At 40.9% G+C, this 24,139-nt stretch overlaps 1 protein-coding gene across 3 annotated transcripts in view; it reads right to left on the bottom strand.

Annotated features, from left to right (window-relative positions):
- The window catches only part of LOC130606486 (contactin-4), a 341,120-nt gene that overhangs the window by 130,311 nt on the left and 186,670 nt on the right, over positions 1–24,139 (bottom strand). The window lies entirely within an intron of this gene.

Here is a 24,139-nt window from a genome sequence, read left to right as displayed (position 1 = left end):
TTTCTTCCCTTTCCCAACTGTGATGCCACAGGGATGTCGCAGGTACCAGGCCCTGCGTCTTGCCATGATCTCCATGAACGAAGGTCCCGAGTGCCCGGTAGGAACTGCACCAACAGGCACATTACACACTTGTGCACTTCAGGCCATTAAAAACTCACACTAAACATAGGTAGAAGAGTGAAAACGTTTTGGTGAAACAACCTGACATGACCTTCAAAGAGTTCAGTAGTCATTTAACAGCAATCTAAAACTGCGGACTACTTATAGGAGCTGTCCTTGTATGGACTTTTGTTTTTTACTTTACAAATACATTTTAATATTTTGTGTTATTAATTCCTTCATATCTTCTTTTCTTTCACATCAAACGTTTGCAATTGTTATCTGATCAATTTATCCTTTTTCTTATCCTTCTTCAAACCTTATCAGGAACGGTCCCAAGGTACAGTTGTTCTGCGGTTAGAGTACAACACTTCATGAAATAAACCAATATTCCTCAAACCACCCACAAAAAAGCTACAACGTAAATTCACCGCTCTCCATCCTGTCTCCATTACACTTTCATTTTCACAGTAACTGCTCAGAACATAAAGGGAACCAAGTTTTCTTCCCTGAAAAAAATCAGCTATCTTGCTTTCACTGAGACTTTTCTGCTCATTGGTGGCAATGTCTAGCTGCCTTCCCTAGGTACAATGCATGGAAGAATGCAGTGAAACTGCTCCCAGTCAGAAAGGCTTCCAGGTGAATGAAAGGAGTTTTGTTTTAGCATTTTTTGAACTCTTTCTGATCATGTTCTGTCCTATCATCTTTACAGCATACTTCTGTCCTTGCAGAGTACCAGCTGGCAAAGGGCAAGCTTGCAGGCCATCATGGTGCTGTTGCTGGTACCACAGCTCCCTTGCTGCCCAGAGCAGACACTCACACGGGTAGAAGCACAGATGGCACGCTGGCCAGGGTAGCCATGCTGCTGTCTAATTGGCTGCCAGGAGTCCAACTTGAGGGATATGCAGGAAATTTGTGGGTACAGGAGGCCAGAGAAGAATGAATATATAAAATACAAAGATAATGGGATGTACACAAAAACAACAAAGAAAAAGGATTGAGCAGAAGACAATGCATCTTTCCGATGGAAGGAGGGTGAGAATGCGAATAGCCCTCATATCTTCTGACACTGGCAAAACAGCTGGATTTATTATGGAAAAGAACAATAGCTCTGTACTCTGGGGAGAAAATTCTGTGGTCTCCACAGAAGGATTTCTGAGAGGCTTTGTCAGAAGATTATAACGGAGCAACCTCTCCCTCATGGCTCCTCCCTGAGGCACTGCCGCAAAAGAGAATGCACTAAGCATATGGTCATATCAGTTGTATTTATCTTTATTTTTAATTATATGTTAACAATATCTGGCTGAGCCTCATCTATTCAAGACACATTTCACATATTCTCTAGCTTTAAAATTATACCTGTGTGCAACTTACTGTTGCTAGCAGAAAAAGATAATAATAACTATAAAGCATACAGAGCTCGTTTCCAAGACCCAGGGCTGCTTCACTTAGTCTCATTCATTGTTAGAAAGAATATTATAATCTGGCCCATAAAGATTATAGCTCTGATTGCTGTATCAATGAGTTTGAAAACAAGAGAATTAAAGTACATTTTAATTTATCCACTCTTCTAACTGTAAAATATAGAAGCTGGCCTGGTGCTCAGGTCCTGGCTGTGAGCTGCTTCAACTCCCATAGGCAAGGATCTTGACTGTGCTGGGATAGGCACACACTGACCATCCTGGATCATTCAGTCAATGAGCCATGCTGACTCAGGTATGTGTGATACCAGCTGCGTCATCTGCCTCACACCCTACAAAGGACTCAACTCACACTACACTGTCATTTGCTGTTATTTCAATTATAGTGTGTCAATTTATATCGCATCACGCTAGAGATCAGATTCTTGGTCTTCCTCCCATCATAAGAAAATACACCTTGCATTAAGAAGTAGATAGCTCACCTGAGTCAGGAAACACACACACAAACAAATCTAAGGGTCCAAATATGTCCCCATATGTCCAGGACATCACTTAGCTGCAGGATCAGGGCCCAGACTTCCATGGTGTAGTGTCCCTGGTTGAGACATTGGTCTTAAAGGTGTAATGAAACTGGTCCATGTGATGCAATGGAGTGTTTGAAAGAAAGTTACATTTGTAAGAAACATTATAATCTGCCTAATTAGTGAGCAAGGTAGAATTTAGAAAACGCATCAGACAAAAGGCAGAGAACTACAGAGGCAGAAATAGTCAAAAACGGGTGAAAAGCCTAAATACTTAATTTGCCTAAGCTGAACTAGAAGCTCACAAAAACCACCCTCTACATATTACATCTACTGTTGACACTGTTTAACATTCAGCTTTTACATGGAGAAAAAAATGCTTTCCCTTCCTGTTAGCCAGCAAGAAGAGAAGCCCTGGTTCAACTATGACTTGGTTTTCCAGACAAAGGTACTGGGTAAGGAAGGGAGAAGCTCTGAAAACAGCTGCCAGCATATCAGGGGAACAGAAGAGGAGGAAAAACCTTGAAACACTGGGTAGATGGAATTAGTTTGGGTGCCTTTCTCTTTTCTTTTATTGCTGCCTGTGTATAACCAAGATAAGCAAGTCCAAACTATTTAATCTTCAGCCTGTAGAGTCCTTTTGCTACAGTCTAATACGTGACTGAAATCACTGCAGCCCAGATCCTAACAGAGTATATGAGGAGAGCTGAGTCACAGTAGCTCACACAAGGGGATGATCTGGTTCAAGGAACACTAAATAAGTCACTAATAAATAAAACAAACTGCTGCCTAGATTCTTACAGACAGAAAACTAAAAGCACCTGTCCCATCAACAGTCCAATTTGACAGACTGTGTAGAAAACTCAATGTATAGCACCACCTGTCCCATCAGCAAAGTTTTGCTATCCAGAGAACTTAAAAATGTGAACTTTTAAATTATTTTTTTTTGTTATTGTATTAATAAAAGTGGTAACTTCATTTCTATTGCAATCACCCTCAGGGACTCTTAATCACAGTGTGACATAACGCGTTTTTAGCTTGTAACTAAGAAACACTACTAGCCTCCAGACCCACAGAAGCCCACCATGCTAGAAGGAGGCTATTTCCTGAGCTTAGCAGGCTTACTAGGCTCTCTTTTTGTCATTTCATTGAGCAGTGCATATATGCATATACGCATGAAAACTGCTCAGTTATTTTAGCTCACTTGGCCCTTTATGATATTCAGCAGCTGCTGCATAACCTGTGCTACTCCTTACACATTTGTTACTGTCCTGGGAAAATACAATAAGTAATCTTCCCAGACAAGCTAACTGTTGAGACACTCTCCCAGTGACAGATTTTATTTTTCTGAGTTACGTTTCTTTTGCTGGAGCCTGAAATGAGTTAACCCAGAATGAACACTGAGCTGCCCTCAGCTTAAGACAAGTTGCAAACAAGATTGGTTACCAAAAAGCATTTTTTTTTTCCTCCCTGTCAGATGAAACAAATGTACTACTGGTCTGCTTCTGCCTCCTTTGAGGGAAGTGTATTTCTTTCAGCAAGATGCAGGATATAGGAAATCTCAGTAGATTTCATGATAAAATAAGACATTTTTAAATACAGTACAAGATGTATGCCCGTATGCTATTGGACAGAATATAATAGATAACCTAGCTTCTGCTGAAATATACTCCCCCCCACCCAGTGATTCACAAAATACATTAAAAAAAGGCCAGATTAATTTAGATACATTCCAAATGAAGGGTATATTTTTTGTGTCTCTCCACTTCCCTAAACCTGAGTGCCAGCACATCCAGTAAGATGCTAAGTGCTTGTCTTTCTGTGCTTTTGAGGAACTGAAATGTGAATGCCAGCTGAGGTTAATTCACATGAACAGGTGAAACCATTCCTATTCTCTCCAAACATTAAGCCTGGTGACAGATATCGTTACCTAAATAGAACTGCTTTAATTCTCATTGAAAGTTATGGCCAATTTGAGAGAAGGTTTAATTGAATATTCCACACTGTAGGGAAAGATAATAACTAAACTGAAGAGAGAATTCTTGGAGTATATTCCGTATAAATGATAAAAATCCGTTCCCTGTTTGCTGCTGAGGGAATTGGTTTCTGCTATGTACGCTTCATACAGTGCTACAGTCGGTATTTCTTCAAGACATAACTGCACCTTGGGAAGAGCAACTCTTCAGGAAACCAAGAAGTGAAATGGATAGGACAGCTCAAGGGCATCGGTGATTAACACAACAGCCTGCTCTTCAAGGTTAGTCAGCTGTGTCACATCCTTCTGAGCAGGAAAAGACTAAATTGGATGGCTTGCTCTTTATTCTTTGCCTATCACTTCTATTAACATCAACTGCACAATGGTGCTCACAGCTTTGAAATTACAAGAAAGAAATTTTTGCACCAGGTAGCTCCACTCTTAATAATTCTGTAGACTTCTCAATGAACAAGACCTCCTAAAGGTGTTTCCCATTGAAAAGAAACAAAAAATGTATTTAAAAAAAAAGGAGATCAAAAAAGTCATGTATGAAGTGTTATTTTTAAGGGAAGGGCCTCATAGCTCTGCATCTCTGGAGATGATCACCAGCCTGCCTCCACCATTGGGCTGCTAACAGTTCCTGCCTACCACTGCACCATGGCTGGCCCACATCTTTAAGAAAGAAAAATATTCAAGAATAATAAAGAGAATGGAACAACAACAATCACATACTTTCAGCAAAGCTGAAGCAAATGATAAGACTTTCCCCCCTCCTTCTCATCATCACCCCATCACTGCATAAGATGCACTTTCTGCGGTCCCACGGTAATACTCTGAGCCATGGGAGCAAAAAAACCACCCAGCGATCCTGTTTAGAATCATAGAATCATAGAATAGTTAGGGTTGGAAAGGACCTTAAGATCATCTAGTTCCAACCCCCCTGGTGTGGGCAGGGACACCTTACGCTAAATCATATCACCCAAGGCCTCGTCCAACCTGGTCTTGAACACTGCCAGGGATGGAGCATTCACAACCTTCCCTGCAGGCTTGCTTATGAGGCAAGAAGCTGGATGAGTAAGAGAGCCACCACCTCTCTCCTGACTGCTTGCAGCACCAGGGTGCAGGATTGGGCTTGCTTTGGAGCATCCTACAGGTCTCCAACAGGGACCACAAGCCAGCTCCTCCCACTGTCAGCTCTTTTCTGACATGATCTTTTTTCCCAGATCGCTGCTGTACCAAGTACAAGTGCACTCAAAGTGGGAATCCATGCTTGACAGGTGGCATCTGAGAGGCAGGTATCTGATGGCTGAGTTCAAAAGGAGTGTCAGACACTCCTCAGAGACTGTAATGCAACCATGAGCATCCAGAACACAGGAAGAAATAAATCTTCACTGTTATAAATGCTGGCATGGGAGCGCTCCAGAATTTGAAATGGAAACGTAATGATCTGACAACACTATTTATGGGTGACCCAAGTATCTGGAGCAGTTTGAATTAAAGGCAGGGTCAAACACATTCACCTCAACGCAAGTGCGCTCTGACCTCTGAGGGAAGCCCGGGGTCCAGCAGCTCAGGAGAGGTCAGGAGCCAGCCCACCAGCCACCTCTGCCCAGGGTCCTGCTGCGAATGTGCAAATGCCAACTGCAGGTCAGGCTCCAGCTCGGGGAGCTCAGCTGTGAAACCTCTCATCCAGCCTGCCTGCCTGCACCACAGCAGTACTGTAATTTCACCTACTTAAATGCCACATGATTAATTATAGGAGATGCCAGCAAGTTAGCACTTTTCAAATAAAGTCTTGCTACCTGATCCACATACATGCAAAAGCAGCAAGTTTTCCCTGTGCCTCATTTACTAAGTCTAGACAGCCAGGAGGAGGCAGTTCCCAATGCAGTGTAATGAGTGACTTGTCCTACAACAAAAACCTTATTTAATAGGACGTTATTTGTGTTCTCTTAGTAAGTCAACAGCATGATTATCACCACAGATGTTCTCTTCAGTGTATGATAAAAGCACATTTCTCCATTACTGCAGAAAATCACAAGTTTCTTCTCCAAGTGCCTTCTTCCTGAGTCATCACAGCCAACACCAGGAAGATAAACAGATAAACTTGCATTGCTCCATTAAGGATGATACAGCCCACAGTAGAGCTATGAATAATTATGAGACAGTAACAACAGTAATAATAACAGTAATGCAATAGAACAGCACTGGGGCATCTGCAGGTCTTCTGCCAAAAGATCAGATACAAAAGGTAACACAGAACTGGCCTCCTATTTATTAATGATCAGGTTATTTGTTGACCTCCAGTGCTGAAACAGTAAAAATGACCAAAGAGATATTTTTGAAAGACACTTTTAAATACTTAAATAATAATCAAGCTTATTCTGATATCTTATAAGTTAAGCTCTAGCCCTGAGGAAATAATTCAGCAGAGTTATATATACAACCCCAGAAACACAGGATTATGAGAGGAAATTAAAATTCTGCCCTTACCTAGCACAATACATCTACTGCTTCCATTGAGCAGTAATAAATAAATAAACAAGGGCACATTTTTCTTCTTGAAGTAACAAAGACACACATTCCACTTTTGAGATGAAAAATACCACAGTTTCACTGGCTTCTCAAAAGCTGCTGCATAACATATCTATTTTGAATGTGTTCAAACCTATTCTGTCCCTAGGAATGAGAACTCTAAACCTGAATTATCTAAAAACCTAAATTAAACTGCTTACTCCTCTACACTTAACTATGGGATGCAGACAGCTCAAATTATCTTTGTTGTTGTTGTGCACATGCAGCTCTCATGGATTTGAGCTGTGACCAGAAATCCACCTGCCAGAATGCCTTTAGCACGTTCCTGAACTGAGCCCTGGTCAAAACACGACTTGCCTCTTCAGTTGGATAAATTTTCCTCAGTTTTCTTTTTCATTCTCCCCTATGACCATTGTTATAACAACTCGGAGTATTGTGTCAGTACTTAATTTGTTAAATCTACTGGTTACAAGAGAAAAAATAGTCATACTCTCACATTAGCTCATGTTCTTCTTGTTTCATGAGTGTACATGGAGACAAAATGAACACATTCATAGCGACCAAACGCTGGGGCTATTACTTCCTCTGTGAATGGAAGTGAAATGACAGGTATGATGGACATCACCTGCATGGGCTGTGCTCATTTACATGCAGCTCCCTGCTACGTACTTCAGCTGCAGCTGAACATCGTGAAAATGACACTTACTTGCCACTGCAAATATCATTTTGCCAATCTGCTTTTAAATACTGTATATTTAAGAATTGAGTTCAGAACATCTCCAATGACTGGATTACATGGAGCCTTAGATGAAATACTTGTGTTTAATCTGTTTAATTGTTTACATGTTTTTTAATTCTTTCAACTCAATACATGACACTTTCAACTGAGGAGGTCAGTCAGTGACAAAGAAATTGGTTCTTAAGGGAGACACAATTGCAGATCATGGTGTACTCCATTCACGGCACTAATTTTAACCACTGAAGAGCAGCTTTGAGACACCTTGCCTCAATCCATTTTCCTCATCCATCACCACGCATGCAGGTGATGGCCACAGTGGGGGTAGCAGCCACATCCCATGCCTGATGAATTACGGCCTCAGATTTCCATAGCCCTGTGCCACCAGCAGTGGTGGCTTCCAGAGCTGTTTGTAACCCCTCAGGAAAGCACAGGCAAAGTCCAAACATGAGGACTGCTGCCACGATCTATGAATTCTGACTGCATCTGTATCTTGTAGCTAGAAATTGATACTGGGCTGTTTCTTTTTTCCATCCCTGTTGAAAACAAGTGCTGGATGCAATAGGCAAAGACTGCAATTCAGGTTGAGAATGGCTTTTGCCTAGTAAGAGACCTGAATCTGTTAAATTCTTTTAGAAGGCTGTTGCTAGCATCCTAGACTACTAGAAGTCTTTATATTCACACCTGATCATAGAATCATAGAATAGTTAGGGTTGGAAAGGACCTTAAGATCTTCTAGTTCTAACCCCCCTGCCACGGGCCGGGACACCTCACACTAAACCATGTCACCCAAGGCTCTGTCCAACCTGGCCTTGAACACTGCCAGGGATGGAGCATTCACAACTTCCCTGGGCACCCATTCCAGGGCCTCACCACCCTTAACAGTAAAGAACTTCCTCCTTATATCCAATCTAAAATCAGTTTGACATTACCTCCACTTCTGACCGAGCCCCAGTACAGCACATTACTGTGCACACAAAGTTGCCTTTTAACCCTTCTTCAATCTCTTCCCAAAGTCTGCACTTTTATAGAGCTATTTGTGGATAAAGTATTGTAAATACCTTAAGGTCTGCATAATTACCTATTGATTTAACGTGTTGATATAATTGTTGTCTTCCAAGAGCACATACTATTGTAAGATATTTTCAGTTGTCTTGAATATGACAGGGACTATGAAGTGAATATTTAAAAAGAAGGCAGAATTAGTAGGTGTTTGTGCATATTTTAAAGCTACATATTTCCTTTCTGAAATACCTCCCTGAACTTCAATTGATTTTAATCTTTCATGTAATAACAAAAGTGTGTAAAAGCCAGGCTAACAAATGCTGTTCTCCCGACCCCACCAGTGGATAGTAAAAAGCTATAAAACAGTCATACTGAAAAAGCCTTTTTCCTTTAAAATCCTGGAGCCTTAGAAACGAGAAGTCCCTGGGGCAACAGCCTATAATCTCTGTATCATCTGTTGCTTGAAAAACAAAGACAACTCTGGCAGTGTGTACAGGCTCTCAATTGATGGAAGAGCCCAGCCTCACAGAATTCTCCAAGGTGAAAGGAACTGTCTCCTGGTGCATTGCTTCAAGGTGAAGCCTGTTTTTTGTTTTCAGGTTTAAACACATTAGCAACTGTCTGAAGTAAAACTGATTCCTGCCAACATTTTCTCCAGCTATTTACAGAGAGGTTTAGGCAATGGATTCCGTTCTGAAACATTTGTGAATACACAGATTGAATTACCAGCAACTTGTGAGCAGTGCAATACTGCTCCTGGGTAGCAGCGAGCAAGGGACCATCAGATTGGCACACTTAGAGCTAAAGATCAGTAACATCATTTGCACTGTGCCACTGGTTAGAAAATGCAGGTATGGTGGTTCAGTTTGTCAACAGAGCACTGCAAATATTGCTCATTCTGGGTCACGAGCACACACTTTGCAATTATTACAAGAAAACATAATGCTGTATACAAGAGAGGAGATCAGGGATGACTTTGACACTTGGCTGCACAGTATTAAGAGCAGTGCTGAGAACTGCTGTAATAAGCCTTTGCTTATGCCCAGAGTACATAGTGCTGCTGAGTAATTATAGGAATATCAGAAATGCTTTCCTAGCAGACCAGCATTCAGCTAGCATGCTTGACTTACTACCAACCAACAGGCACAAAATATGAGCAAAGCAGAGAGTAAAGCAGCTGTTTCTTAGCTCAATACAAAACATGCATATTTCTCCTTGTCTGCTTGGTTTTGGCAATACTTGAACATTTGCTTATCCCTGGGGCAAGAATAAAACACGACAAAGGAATGAAGTTTCATCATCTCCACCTGCTGGAGTTGTGTCTTCTCCCATGTTAGTCAACTGAAGGTGCTAGTCAGATGCAGTTAAGATGTGCAGCTTTTGTTTAACTGACAACCATTTAGCAGAGGTGAGTATATAAAAGCAGAGACTGTGGAATTAACACAGCAGTGGAATGAAATTGTAAATACATTGCTGCGATTTGCAATTTCTCTATCTGATTTTCCATATAACAAAAGAGTAAGAAAAGAGCACATGGGAGATGAGTACAGTTTCTCCCAAGATACAGCAGTCACGGCTATGAAGGACAGTACTTGCTCATTTTCAAGCCCTGGGAAGGATGCAGAACCACCACCCCTGTACTTCAGCTGTGGAGCCTTTCAGAGCCCCTCCCAAACTCCTCTTCTTGAGATATGTAGCTCCCTACAGCATGTGTCAGTTACAAATTCAACATGATGTTTCACACATGGCCCCATGAGCAAATACTTCAGTAACATATTCAGAATAAGGTAAGCATGGGGTTTGCGTCCTTCCTATCTGACTACTGGCACAGGCACCTTTTAAGCCTCTGCCTCATTACAAGTATTGTATCACATTTTGCTACTATTTCTAGCAAGTCCAGCTCTCGCCTTAAGAAAAACAGGACAATACCTCAATATAACCATTTCCAGTATTACTGAAAGAATGGTGAGACAAGGAAAACTCCTGGTTATAATGTAATGTATTTATATTTTTGGTGCAAAATTTGGCATCAGCTTGTAATGGTCTCCAGCTGCCTTGAATGCAAGACTGATGGCATCCTGGGTATCTGGGGTTTAAACATAACCAACTTATTTAGGAAAAGAGAATAACCCCTGTTTCACAGTTACACAAAGAAGTCAATCAAAGCCCTTCTTGCAGTCCTTGCTGTACTGCACGTTCTCTTGAGACGTGCCAGGCATCACACTGCACAGTGTCATGATGCTGGGCAGGCTGCTGGCCGTGAACAGGAAAACCTCACTAGGTTTTCCCATTGCTGCTAGAGCAAGAAAGCGTTTAATTCTGTAAACAGGATCCAATGCTATAATCTCCAGGTGGGTATGTTATATAAACGGATTTAAGGAATTTGAAGTCTGCAGTTGGGAGACCAGGCTGGCACCTCAGCTGACGTAAATCTCTGTAACTTCATCAGTTAGTGGAATTGCATCAATTCAGTGCATATTTGAGGTGGTAGCCTTCAATTTCTTTTACTTTTTAATGTTTCTGTAACCCTCAGCAGAACAGGAACAAAAAGCACTCCTGCTCCAGTGGAGGATTCCCTGCACGGAGAAGCCACGCCATGGGCTCAGGGGAGCTGCTGCAGCTCCGGTTGCTCAGGCACACCAACCACGAGCAACCATGTCCGCTCTGCACAGCCATGGTTAGTACAGGGACCTGCAGTGCCCCCAGAGACTCTGCAGCCCTTCTTCTCAAAGTCACTATTTACCCCCATTTATTCTGCAGGGTCACCCCCTTTAAGAGAGTGGCATGCAAAGACGAGATCCCACACAAAACCCAGCATTAAAGTTAATGTCACTGAATGTCAAATTGAGGTTGGCTTAAATAAAGTTCCTGGAATTCAAACAGAACTCATCATCAAAAGAGCAACCAGGAGCACAATCTGTACAATCTGCCCATGGATAGCATGTATTCCTTTAATTTTTTAAAAATGTTATGAACTTTTAAGTAGCAGGGAAAAGGTATCAGTAACAGCTGTCAAAACCCTGACTTTTATGACTTCTTACACTGCAATTTATCACTCTCAAAAAGTGCTCAGATTGATGGCATTTATGAGTAGAGTCTTTCTTCTATGTCACATAACACTACCAGGTTAAGCTTTCAAACATTCCTCACTCATGTTCAAAGAGCAGCATGGTGGGGCTGCCCCAGAGACAGAGTTCATCTCTAATGGCCCATTTAAACCTCCACCACCCAGGGTGGCTTTGGGAAGAAAAGCTCCTTTTTAAGGCGTTTCTTATAAAAGGAAAAAACCAATCCTGGAAACAGTCCTTAATGCAATATAAGGATATCAAAGAGCAGCAACTACCAAACAGTATAGCCTATCCCAAAGGTAAAGTTTCAGTTTTCTTTGCTTATGGAGACTTCTGGGTCTTCACCAGGAGGATGCTGATACTTCAAACACAAATATTATACAAAATGAAGTGACTTGTGAACAGGCACTTCAGATTAGACTTTGTCCTGATGCAACAGCATTTTCTATGAACAATTTGCAAACCAGTGCCATTGTGATAGATACAACAGTCTACCACAGCTTCCAAGACCTTCCCACTATCATGGGGACTACGGAGAAGCCAAGTGAGCAAGCTGACCAACGCACGGCAGTTTACAGGAGCCTGTCCTCTCTGTGTGCCTACGCTGAGAACTGCCTGCATCCTGTCACCTAGAGGGACTGAGGATAAACACAAAATAATTGCATCTCCAGGGATGAAATACAGCTAGTTGGTCCCCTGAGGAGGCTCTTGTTTTCCTGTTAGGCAAAGGACATAAGGAAAAGCTCTGAAGAAGTGCACTGTAATAGAATGACTAGGGATAAAAAACAAGTTCAGTATCAATGTGCAGAGCAACTCAACAGTCAAATGGAAGGGAGATCATGTGTATTTCTTCAAGAGAAAGTCACCTGACTGCGGCCTATTACTTTCTAATTTTAAAATACATTGATTTTATTGTTTAACAAGAAATTATATTTTACTCTGTTGATGCGATCCAGTGAAATAAATCAGCCACTACATAATGTCCTCTTATGCCAAACCAGTAAGTTGCTGAGGGCTTTATAAAAGTCCTAGATTAGAACTCCGGTGCAAACTAATAAATGCTATTCTTTGCTGTGTTTTACAAAAAATAGCCTCACATATCAGGACAATGCCACAAATCAGAGCTGACCTGCATTACTCATCTGAATGCTGTGACCGTCTGCAGCACTTTGGCAACTGGGAGATAAGAAGCTCCAGGATAACAGGTAGTTTTCTTCTTTTGGTATATACAAGTCAGAAGTTAAAAGCAAGAAAAGTAACTAAAATAATATAATTTCATTCTAGTGAAAAGAAGGCGTAATGGATAATCAGAATAATGTGCACTGCTTCAGCAATTTTTTCCATGACAATTAATAAAAAATAATGGCTTTCTCTGTTTTGAAAATTTAGGATTATACTGGATTGAGAATGCACTACAAAGAACCTCCTGCTTGCTTTATTAGATGCCTCAAAGACAATTTCTGTAAGCTGCCTTTTATCTGGAACAAAGAGCTTTGGTTTAAACTTCTTTGAAGAACACCACCACCACACTCCATAACAAAGAATGTGTAGACCAAGTAATTAAACAGAGAAGAATTCTTTACAGATCACTCTGATAGCATTCTGCCATCTCATCAGAGCGTTGTTCTGTGAGCAGCTGGAAATCAGTGCCATGGAGTAAATTTCTCTTGACCTATTTGCTGCTCAAACCATTGTACCTAAGAGTGCTTCACATGAGAAGTGCCGCTGCTCTCAGCATTGTGGCTGCTGGGGAAGTTTGTCAGAGCACTAAATAAGCAGTAAAAAAATAACTGAAAGACATGACAAAAAACGCCTTTATAGAACCACTGCCTTTTTAAACATGCACAAGATGGAAATGATAATACATAATTAATACATGTACAACTGTATAACAAAAATAGTGTTACGCTATCTGCTAATGCACATCAGCGGCAGTGTTACAGTGCAGTAGTATAGTATCAAAGGAAGTGCCTAAATAGGTGGATAAACAGAACAGTTTTTTTCTCATGGGTTTTAAGTGGTTTCATAGTACCAGCACATTTGTTACCCTCAGACCTTAAATATACACATCATTCATTCTTCAATCATAATCTGTCTCATATAGTAAGATGATCTTTGTCAATGTTGGAAATGCAAAACATCACTCAAACCTGGTCTTGTTTCTTCTGCACCAACATAAAATACATCCCTTCACGCTATGTTGTTACGCAGTGTAGCTGTTTACAAAACTGGATATTCCACCACCCAAATTGTTTACAAAGCGAGCCTACATGTATTCAACACCCACTGCCCTGTAGGCAACAGTACCCAGGGGAGCTTCAAGCCCTGTCCCTGTCCAAGATACCTGGAGCTGGTAAAGCCTTTGCCTCAGAACTGGTCTCAAGTTCTCCACTTTTTTCCATCTCTATCATCCATTAGAAAAATAGGGATTTCAATTGCAAACAACTTGTTTACTGAAGGTTGTGTGACTTGAATTAAGCTTTGCAATTCAAAAAAATGTACCTGAGCTATGCAATGAAAAATTGTAAAAAATGTATTTTATATACAACTGCAGACATTTGCAGGCTGTTTACAACACATTTTGCCTGGTACTGTATGAATTAAAATGTACCCCTATAATTAGAACAGGAATTAACTGCAACAGTCAAGCTGTCAAAGTCAGGTGTTAAATGCTGACTTCACTTGACACCTCAACAGGATTCTGGTCCTTGCAATTAATATCCTCTAATTAAAGAGGTTTTCCCCTATATTAAGTCAACTGCCAATTAATTACTATATCCTCCAATGAACAGACTTAAAAGCTGTAAGTCTGGTTTGCAGGGTTTTTTTGTTAACTTTGTTAAAGCCTTAACTCTTTTTGTCCTTCGAACTTCTATGTAAACTTTTTCTTTTACTCTTTATTCAGTACAAACTTACCCTTAGCCTTCTCCCAAGTAATTGAAAGCATGCTGGGTTACTGCTGCAGCAGTATAACTTTGCTTACCTCCAGAAAAGAACTCAAAGTATCTTAAAGAACAAATGTGTACAGTAAAAAGTACACTGTGAGAATGTTTATATGCATGGTAATGCAGTAAATATTGCCCTTAACATTTCTCTAATCCCACAGATGATTTTTCACCTGGCTGGGTTTATTCACTGGAAAACCAGCAAGCTCCTTCTTAAATAAAGCAACTCTCTCCTCCCAAAGGAGAGGAGGACCACCGAAGCGAGCAGCGAAGCACACAACCCACACCCCCCAGTGTGTATGCACACCCCATACCCCATGTGGGCATCAGTGGTTTGCTTGGAAAACTCATTCACTCCCCGCGCTCCCCTGCAGCTCCCACCACATCTCCTCCAGCTGTTCCGCCAACTTCCAATTCACAAAAGCAAAACCTCTTTAGAACCAAAATAAATACTAATCTTAAATTCATTGTACCCTGACAGCAAATAAGTTTGCTGTGCTTACTTCAGCATGAATAAAAAGCCCGCAAGGAGACTCCTACATAAGAGCATATTTACAAGTTCCATTACCCACTGCAGAGATTGATGTAATAAACCTATAATAAAAAGCCTCGTGTTATGGATTTCTCTAATGTTTCTCATCAAACAGCCTGTATTATCTTGGCTTGTGTATTCAATTTAAAATAAGTTTTTAATAAGTGCCTTGAAGCTAGAGGTCATTTTCACTTAGTTTTCCAACACGCAGGGACGTGTACTGTCTTTTCCTGCCCTCAGAAACTAAGAGCTGTTTGTAGCTTGGTCAAGTACAGTTTACAAAGTAGGCAGACGGATGGATTAGAGGGAACAAGAGAGAATATATTATCTGTATACCTAGTCATTTCTTACAGCTGTAGCCAAAGCTACCAGGGGCACAGGCCCTGTTATGCAATTTATTTTTATTACTAAATAGAAGGATGCAGTTGTTCCTCATGAGATAAAGCCAGCACACAGAAATTGTTTTTCCACCGTCACCTTATTTGTATTTCATACTGTCTGGCTGCAACACAACCGAGGTGTTTCCTGTGACCTGCAGGCAGACTACCTTGGATCTGTAGTAGTTACTTCACCTTTTAGTAGAAATAGTACAAAATTGGACATCAGATGCAGTGTTTGGGGATGCAGGCAATTGCTACACACTTGTACCTATTTAATTTTTTGCCCTGGCACCAGATTTAGCTAGTAACCAACAGTTCCTAATTAGGATCCAATGCAATTTACCTCAGGACACATTTCAAATCACTACAAGGTAATTATGGTAATATTTTCCTCAGTTATTAAATCATTTAAGTATGCTGGTTTTATTTTCAATTCTTAACCCTTTACTCCACAATGTTCCCTGCTCACTTTGAAGCAGCTTCATGGTACACCAATTTTTCATTTATCTCCATTTCAATGACACAATTTCTGCTAAAGCCTCTTGAATAGTTCAGTCCCAGTGCAATCGATCCACTGTCATCACGGGGTGTTTTTTGTCTGATTTCAATAGACATGGGGCATGAAGCCCATGCCTATAGATGTCAGACAGAAGGAAGTCCCACGGATTTTTAGACTTTGCATGTCAATCATTTATGACATTTTTCCTTGTAATCAAGTCTTCCTTTCATTAGCCATCCAATAGCAGTAATAAAAGTCCACAACTCCATAGCCTACTTCTTAATCAGAAAGAATAAAACTTGTGTGGTTTTTGATATCAGTTAACATTTTGCAGAACAAGCTGCTCAAAACGTTGGAATCAAATAAAAGCAGAGAGATTCACTGAAGCAAAGATGAAATAAAACTGTATTAAACTGAAATCAACACCCACAACTTTAATGAGAAGAGCAGATACCTTTGCTATCAATCTCATTGCAACAAGGGGGAAGGGCACTCAGAGGTGGGCAGCATGCTTCCTGTCAGAAAAGGTTAAAAATAGGTAGCTTGTACATCAAGTTGATGCTCTGACAGATGGACAGACATCTTCCCAAGGGGTAGAAGATTCTTCCCAGTCACAACAGGAGCACATCCAAAAATCTCTTAAGAATCCAACGGACACTTCAAAATAACAGCAGCAAAATAATGCACTCCTGTGTATATACGTAAAGTTCAGGCAAAGTTTTCTCCTCCTGTATGGAAGACAAACTATGCGCACCCACCTGCACTGTGACAACTTTAGCCTACTAAAGCTCATACATTTTTCACTGTGGTAGTTCAACAGCAGCAGCATGACTGCACCCTTGCTGGTCTTGAGTTCATGGGTAATCACTGAATTGTAAGCATTTGGGCGAAGACATCATACCATGCCTGATCTCCGCGCTGAAACACCCTCTGAATTAAAAGACTCCAGGTGAAACCGCACTGTGAAGCTTAAGCAGGTTCATGCCACATCTATGGAATGCTTCAAGTGACGTTAAATGAAGACACCATTAGACATTTAACGGTGCCATTCTCACCATGGCAAACAATGTTTCACTTCTTTCTTATCCACCCAGCCATAATGACATGTTTTGTTCTGATATTTCTACTTCAAATTAACAGGTTCTCCTCTGCCAGAGTCCAGTCCCCTTCACACGCCTGCACTTTCACTGTACTGAAATATCACTTTAATTTCAGGTTACAATGTATCTGTTCCAGCCTTCATCAATCTCTTCATTTTTTCCTCCACAGCTAAAGGACCTCTGCTCCCAAACTCAAAATCAGCTGTAAGGATAACTGGGAAGCAGGACCATAACTTGTATGCCTCATGCATGCTGGGGGCAAACTGGCGTCAGCACATTTGAATATATATTTGGCTTGCTGACTTTTCACCCCTGGTAAGATCCCCTGAGCCCTTTCACAGCCCAAGAGCTTCTCTTTCAGCTTCGGCATAATTTTATAAGCAGGGACTGTGCCAAGCTATTTCCCAGTTCAGAGCAAAAACGGAACTTTTCATGGACTACATCTGAAAAATCCCAACCCTCTGAATAGCCAGTGAAGTTGCAGAGGTCTGCAGGAAGCTGGTAAAATTACACACCTAGGGAAGTGGCATTGTTTTCACAGGTGCTAAACACCTCCCTGTTGTGTTGAAATGTGTGGAATTTAAGGCATGTTAACATTTAAATCAGGTTCCTCTTCTAGTATTTACTTATCTTCTGCATTTCTGAATGCAATTGTGAGAAGATAATCAAAATGATAAACAGATGTCTTCAGAAAAAGTGCTCCGATTTCAAGGGAAGTCTCCACAAGTGACAATTAAAATCTATGGGAAACAGTCAATCCTCCTAAAGCTCACAAAGTCCACCATTATCTCTGTGAAAATTATACACAGCCTTTGGACATCTCCAAACCTTAAGTCCTCACAGCTGAAAAGATATGGACCTGTGGGAGCAAGTCCAGAGAAGGCCATGAAAATGCTCCAAGGGCTGAAACACCTCTCCTACGTAGACAGCCTGAGAGAGTTGGAGTTGTTCATCCTGGAGAAGGCTCGGGGAGACCTTAGAAGCAGCTTCTAGGGCCTAAAGGGGGCGAACAAGAAATCCGGAGAAGGGCTTTTGACAAGGATATGTAGGGACAGGGCAAGGGGGAGTGGCTTTAAACTGAAAGAGGGTGGATTTAGGTGAGGTCTTAGAAATAAATTGTTTACCGTGAGGGTGCTGAGGCGCTGGCACAGGTCGCCAGAGAAGCCGTGGCTGCCCCAGCACTAGAACTGTTCAAGGCCAGGTTGGATGTGGCTTGAACAACCTGGCCTAGTAGAAAGTGCTCCTGACTATGGCAGGGGCATTAGAGTAGATGACCTTTAAAGGTCCCTTCCAGACAAAACTGTTCTATGGTAAGATGTTTAAAAAGCCTAAATTCACACTACATTTGCTTTGGTCAGCTTAAATAAACCCTTACTGTTTTTATAAGACAGGTTAGTTTTTTTTTGATTGCCCTTTTCCATGTTGCTTAATTGTCTTTAAAAGGAAGAGGATGTTCAGGACCAAATTTTAATGCAACATCTTGAACAAATTATAGTAAAAAAAAATTTGAACCTTTGATAATTTAAGTGTTATTTTTTACTACTAATGTGAATCCAACCCTAACAAATTAAAACAGGAAGAATTAATTGGATATGCAAATAAGATTATTCACTATATAAATCTAATTACATACCAATTTGCTTTAACAGCATGAAAAGAGAAAAAAAAACGTTCTTTGTAAATCATTTTAAAAACCACCTGTAGCACAACAAAGGGGAAAGGCTTTATCTTAAAGGTACTCATTGTCAACATTAGGAAAACAAGGTATTTTAAAGATCTCACCAAGAGCACCTTTTTAATGGGCACCCTGCTAGTCCTCTGATTTATGATATTCCATTATTAGTTTTCAAACATATACCACAAAATACTGTTCTCCAACTCCAGTAACAGACAAAGCAGGCTGATCTTGGAAATATCGGGTGATTCCAGCCCCAAACCCTGATTTTTCTGTGCTGGTACAGACCTACACTCGTATCTGGCCATAGAAAACTATCAACACTGAATCCGCAGGCTGGGGTGGCATCAGAGTCAGAGCAAACCTTGCCAGCAGCAGTCATGGAGCAGCTGCTGTCTGCATCATGCACATACTGATCCCTTTCAGGTTTCTCTGTCACCTTTGCAAAGCAAAAAGGGACAAAGGAATAATTAGCAGAACACCACACTGCAATGAGGAAGATTTCTCTAGGGGAAAAAAGCCTGCTAATTTTAAGCCTTTTGTGTCCAAGAAGCAAATTACGTATATAGTCAATTTACTTGTTTGAATAACTACTTGTCAGTAAGAGTAAAAGTTATAAATGAGATCACTGGAATTGATGAAGATACAGAATAGCTGACACCGTAATTAGTGCCCAGTGTGCCACTTCTGATAAAGAATCCCAATCACCCGCTTTCATTGACCACACATTGAATTTTGTCATCTGACTCTGGTTCCTCAATTCACAAATTGGGCATCTAAAATAATCCAGAGTAAACAGTATTAAATATGTCCTCCATTATAATAAGAAAAGGAATTAAAGTTTGCACTACTACACCAAGCAAGTATTAAGATGACCTTATGAAAATCAAGTTTATTACAGAAACTAAATTTGACCCATATGAAATCTGAACTAGATGTATATAACAAAATATTAATATACATTAAAAAATAATTTATGGCCATAAATGATCATAGAAACAGGAGCTTCATAAGGAAAAACTCCTTGGAAAAGAAAGTGAACTCACAAATATGCTAACATGTGACATGGGGGAACATGGAAGGTCCTGCCTGGTTCACTACTGTTCTTTATGAGGAAAGTTGCCTCTTCTGAGACTGAAAATTCAGATGTAACTGGTGACTGAACACCTCTGGTCATCACCTGGAGCAAAACCCCTGTTTGTGACACCACACAGAGCTGCATCTCCTCTCCCAAGAGCATTTCAGCCCAGGAGCAAGCAGCTACCTAGAAGAGCAAGCATGCACATACAGACTGCTCTTGCACCAGAGCATCTTCCAACTTCCACTCTGCTTTCCTGGGCATCTTAATTTCCTTGTGCCCAGTGTAACCTGGGAGAGGTTGCCCTGTACACGGTTATCAGTGAAGAAGGCAGTGTCATCTTGTACCTGTGGGTTTAGGAAAGCAGCAGCTGTATCCAGATACACTGCAATAACTTCATGGGCGTTGTCTGCTCTGAGCCTATAGGTAATGTGTCAGGACACAGTGTTGGAAACTGAATAAACACTGTATGCACATGCCACAGCCTTACTCTGGGTGAAAACTAATGTGATCTTAGAGCTGATTCTCCAGTAAAGGATGCACAGGCTGGAGGATTACGTTTTTATTGCTGTATTGTAGATTCTTTGGACAGCTTTCTAATTAACCAGCCCCCACACACCTACCCCTACACTCCTGCTCTAGATGCATGTGCTGAACCATAAACATCTAATTCTGAATCACATTATCAAGCAGGTTGTGGTTACGCAGGTTTACTGACATCTAGTTTTACATTGCTTACATTACTGAACAAGAAGACTCTCAAAAATCCTGCAGTTTTTCTTTTCTCCCTCTGCATTTTAAAGGGGTTGATGGTACTTAAAAAAAAATACTTCTTAAAAAGTTCACTTTTAAAGAAATTTGCAAGGCCATGCCTTGTTCTACAATTTCCCTGCTTCCGGGGAAATCTGATCCCATTTTTAATGGAAATGCTGAGATTTCAAATTAGCACAGCCTGTCATGCAGCCTGACACCTCACACCCTTTGGCATGCTCCTTCAAGCAATTTGGTCATCCACTCTGTTACTGTCTTCCCATCAGGTTTTGTTCTTCATCTGTCAGCTTTTTTGGGAAGCACAATGAATCAAGAATTAATGACATTCTGGTATAAAGTCCAAACAAGCAAGCATTTCTAAGTATGCATTTTCACAACCATAGCTTCCAAATAAGCAGAAATAATCTCCTTGCAGAAGAAACCTACAATCCCAGCAAACTAAACTCTGCTCCTACCCCCAAGAATGCTCTCCTGGTGCTTAGTAGCGACTTGCTTCGCTTTCAGAGCATTGCCCTTACACTGCTATAGATGAGCACTGAAAACAAATGCAGAAATCTGGTGAACACAGAGGGTGTTTTCTTTGTCACTTAAAGTCTCCACATGTAGTTTGTTATTGTAGATTTTAGATTGTATTTGTAATGAAGGATAGATCAAGTTAAGCATTATACAGCTAAAGACATGCTGGTAGTACATTCATATGGTTTAGCCAACATATTTTTAAGTACAGACTGGTTACTAATACATTTGTATAGTGAAACTAATATGTTTTATATTACTTTAAATGCTATGTTGGTAGCTGCATAGTAACTGTTGAATTTACATGAGATCTTCTGAAGTCTTCAGAAACAAATAGTTTTTAAGCTACTACATTCTTGTGTTCACAATAAACAGTAATTGCAAAGGACAAAGCATAACTCCTGCAGAGTGTCAGCACGGCTTCCTCTGTGTCCTCCAGTAAGACTAAGCAAAGTGGTGGAAAATGCTTTGTTTTGCTCTCTAAATCTTTCTGCTGCCTCCTCTGGCTCTGCCAGGGGCAGACAAGGCAGCTCTCAGGTGTGCACATTAGCAGCTCAGTGCACTGGAAAGGGTTTTTCTAGCTGTGAAATTGCCTCATGTGTACACTCAGAGCCCCACTGTGGGCACCCAAGGTCTCAAGGTCCTCCTGTGATTGGCTGTCCATGCACCCACAGGACACGCTGAGAACCAGGCACGACACAAACTGCGCTACGGGTAATGATGTCCCATGCACACAGAGGGCTGCAACCACAGCAGCTGGTATCAAACAACCCATGTCTTCCTCTTTGGGCTACACTGGTCGATCACACAGGCAGGAGGGACTGGAGCCCAAAATGCAGAGCAGTCACAGATATCCTCCCTATACCCAAAGCCCTTCTGCACTCTGCAGCACCTCCAGATGCCATATTCAATTTCCTTCAATTAAAAAAAGCTTTGGAAGAACACAAAGAGAATGAAACCAGACAAAACCACAATATACATTAATGCAAAGTTCAGCTTTCCTCAGGAAACTATTTTGCCAGAAACTCTGTCCTGCTAATTATTAAGCACACAAAGAACTTGGCTCATGTAATTTCACTGATTTGGACTGGCAGATTTTATCAGGTGACACACATCAAAAATACTCTTTCATTTATTTCCTTAAGCTGTGTTATGAGATCTCTCAAATAAAAAATCCTTGCTAACTACTGCAATGTTAGCTGCTATATTTTCACGTGTCTTCTCCTAAATACTTTTACAAGAAAGCAGTAAACCGCCAGAGAATGTCCAGATTTAAAAATAAGAAAGGGTAACTAAGTTTTACCAGTAATTGCATGTCACATTAAGAAAAGTTAAATTAAAAGTGCTAAAAGCCCCACCATCATTTTAAACACAACACCTTGCAAGAACTGTGAATGCCACTGCTGACTCCAACGTGTAAGACCTAACAGGCTAGCAACCTTTCACAAATCAATCCTTCAAAACACTGGCAGGCACATTTAGCTTGTATCACCAGGAAAAACACCTTTTATACACAGCCAAGTGTGTTTCAAACATAGCACAACCACACCTGTACAGAAACACCAAGTCTGATAGGTGTTGAAACAAAATGAAAAGGTGGCTTCAAGTAAAATTGTCAAAGTTTGATTCAATGCCACTCAAAAAAGAGAAACACAGCAATCAGACCATTACTGCCTGCAATAGTGTCATTAGAAAATCCTTATTCCAGGAACAACTACCAGCACCTAAAGGCTGAGGTGAAGATTCCTCCTCCTCAAATTGCAGGTCAGATTCCCATCTCCTGTGCTTTTACTCATCTTGGTTAGGCAGTTCCTGACCTTTTCAAACAGCCCAAGCAGTGCTACAGCAACAGGACTTCACCCCATGGACACTGCTGTACTACACTGGCACACACTACAGCCATTTGCAGCTGCAGGCTCATGCGAAGTTGGTCCTGAACTCTCTGCAGCACTGTCCATGACTTCTTCATGTTCTGCCTCTGGACTGCAGTGATTTCTGAACCTGCTTAGGATGGTCTAAACACTAAATTCAGCGGTGCGCTGAAGATAAGGTTGACCTGCTTTCTCTGGGTTTGATTTGATTCCCGAGGACATTCATAGGATGAGACGGTGGATTTTGTTATTAAAGCAGTATCTCATTGATTTTCAATGTCATTTCTACTCCAGAGTGGAATTCACTATACTTGAGTGAGAAGAAATATAATATTGTGACCCAGCAATTCAGCACCAAGATTACCCAGTACAGACAATTCCCTGTCAACTCTTGCTGACAAAGCATTTTCGTTGTACAAATGAGCTCTAAATCCTTCATCAATACAACCCCCAATGTCCCTTTTCCTGCACCTTGCAGTGTTTTAATTTTCAATTTTAATTTTTAATTTTAATGTAATGCCTGTGAAACATTGCTATTTCAGGATGAGCGACAGAATTGTATGCTTTGCCTTATACACATTTCCTGTGCTTTATATTCAATTTGCATGCACGTGCATTTAAAGAAAGGGACATTAGCCATGTGCTTTAAACGTGGTCTGGATTACGGAGTAGCAGCTAAAACTCAACACAGATTGCCCCTTTTAATGCTTTTCAGGTATGCATATAATTTTAAGCAGTTCTACACATTCTCATCTAGTTTGTACTGCATATGTGTAGTAGTATTAGCTGTATCTTTTAAGTAACTTTGGTCAGGTTTGCAGCATTCCCCCTTGCACACTGATTCACATCTCACTGCCTTTCACTCCCTATCCCCAGGCCCCATGATGTAACCTAGGCACACTCTTGCTGCCATTCCACAAGAGTAAAGCTCCAGTAATTCATAATTCACACACTGCTCCTGCAGCCAGAGTTGCAGAAGAGAACATGTTTGTAAACAAACATCCATCATGGTTGTTTGCACATCTCTATTTTCTTGTCTTTTTGACCTTTTTTTTTGCTCACTGATGTTTTGATAAATACAACTTTGTTTGAGTAACCATCACCTAGTGCTGCACTGCAATTAGCACCAAAAAGCGTGATAACCGTTAATGGGTTATTTAGCAATTCATAAGCTGCAGAAAATATTTAGATAGTGCAGAAATACAGAAATCACACAGAAGAACGGTAAAATGGGAAGCCAGAAGCAGGATACCAGAACATGGAAATACTGTGTCATTAAAACACAATAAACCAGCTCCTGGCTGATTCAAATTGGAATTCTTTGACAGAAGTCAATAAAATGACTTGCACTATTGGAGGACCGGGGTTATTTATCAGGTTTGACAAACCTTCCCTTTCTCAAGCAGTCCAAG

Source organism: Pezoporus wallicus, unplaced genomic scaffold, assembly GCF_028554395.1.
Source record: "Pezoporus wallicus isolate ANWC-B61680 ecotype Strahan unplaced genomic scaffold, APGP_CSIRO_Pwel_v1 contig_7073, whole genome shotgun sequence".
Lineage (NCBI taxonomy): Eukaryota > Metazoa > Chordata > Aves > Psittaciformes > Psittacidae > Pezoporus > Pezoporus wallicus.
The sequence above is the reverse complement of the archived record's forward strand: the minus strand, read 5'-3'. Positions and strand labels throughout refer to the sequence as shown.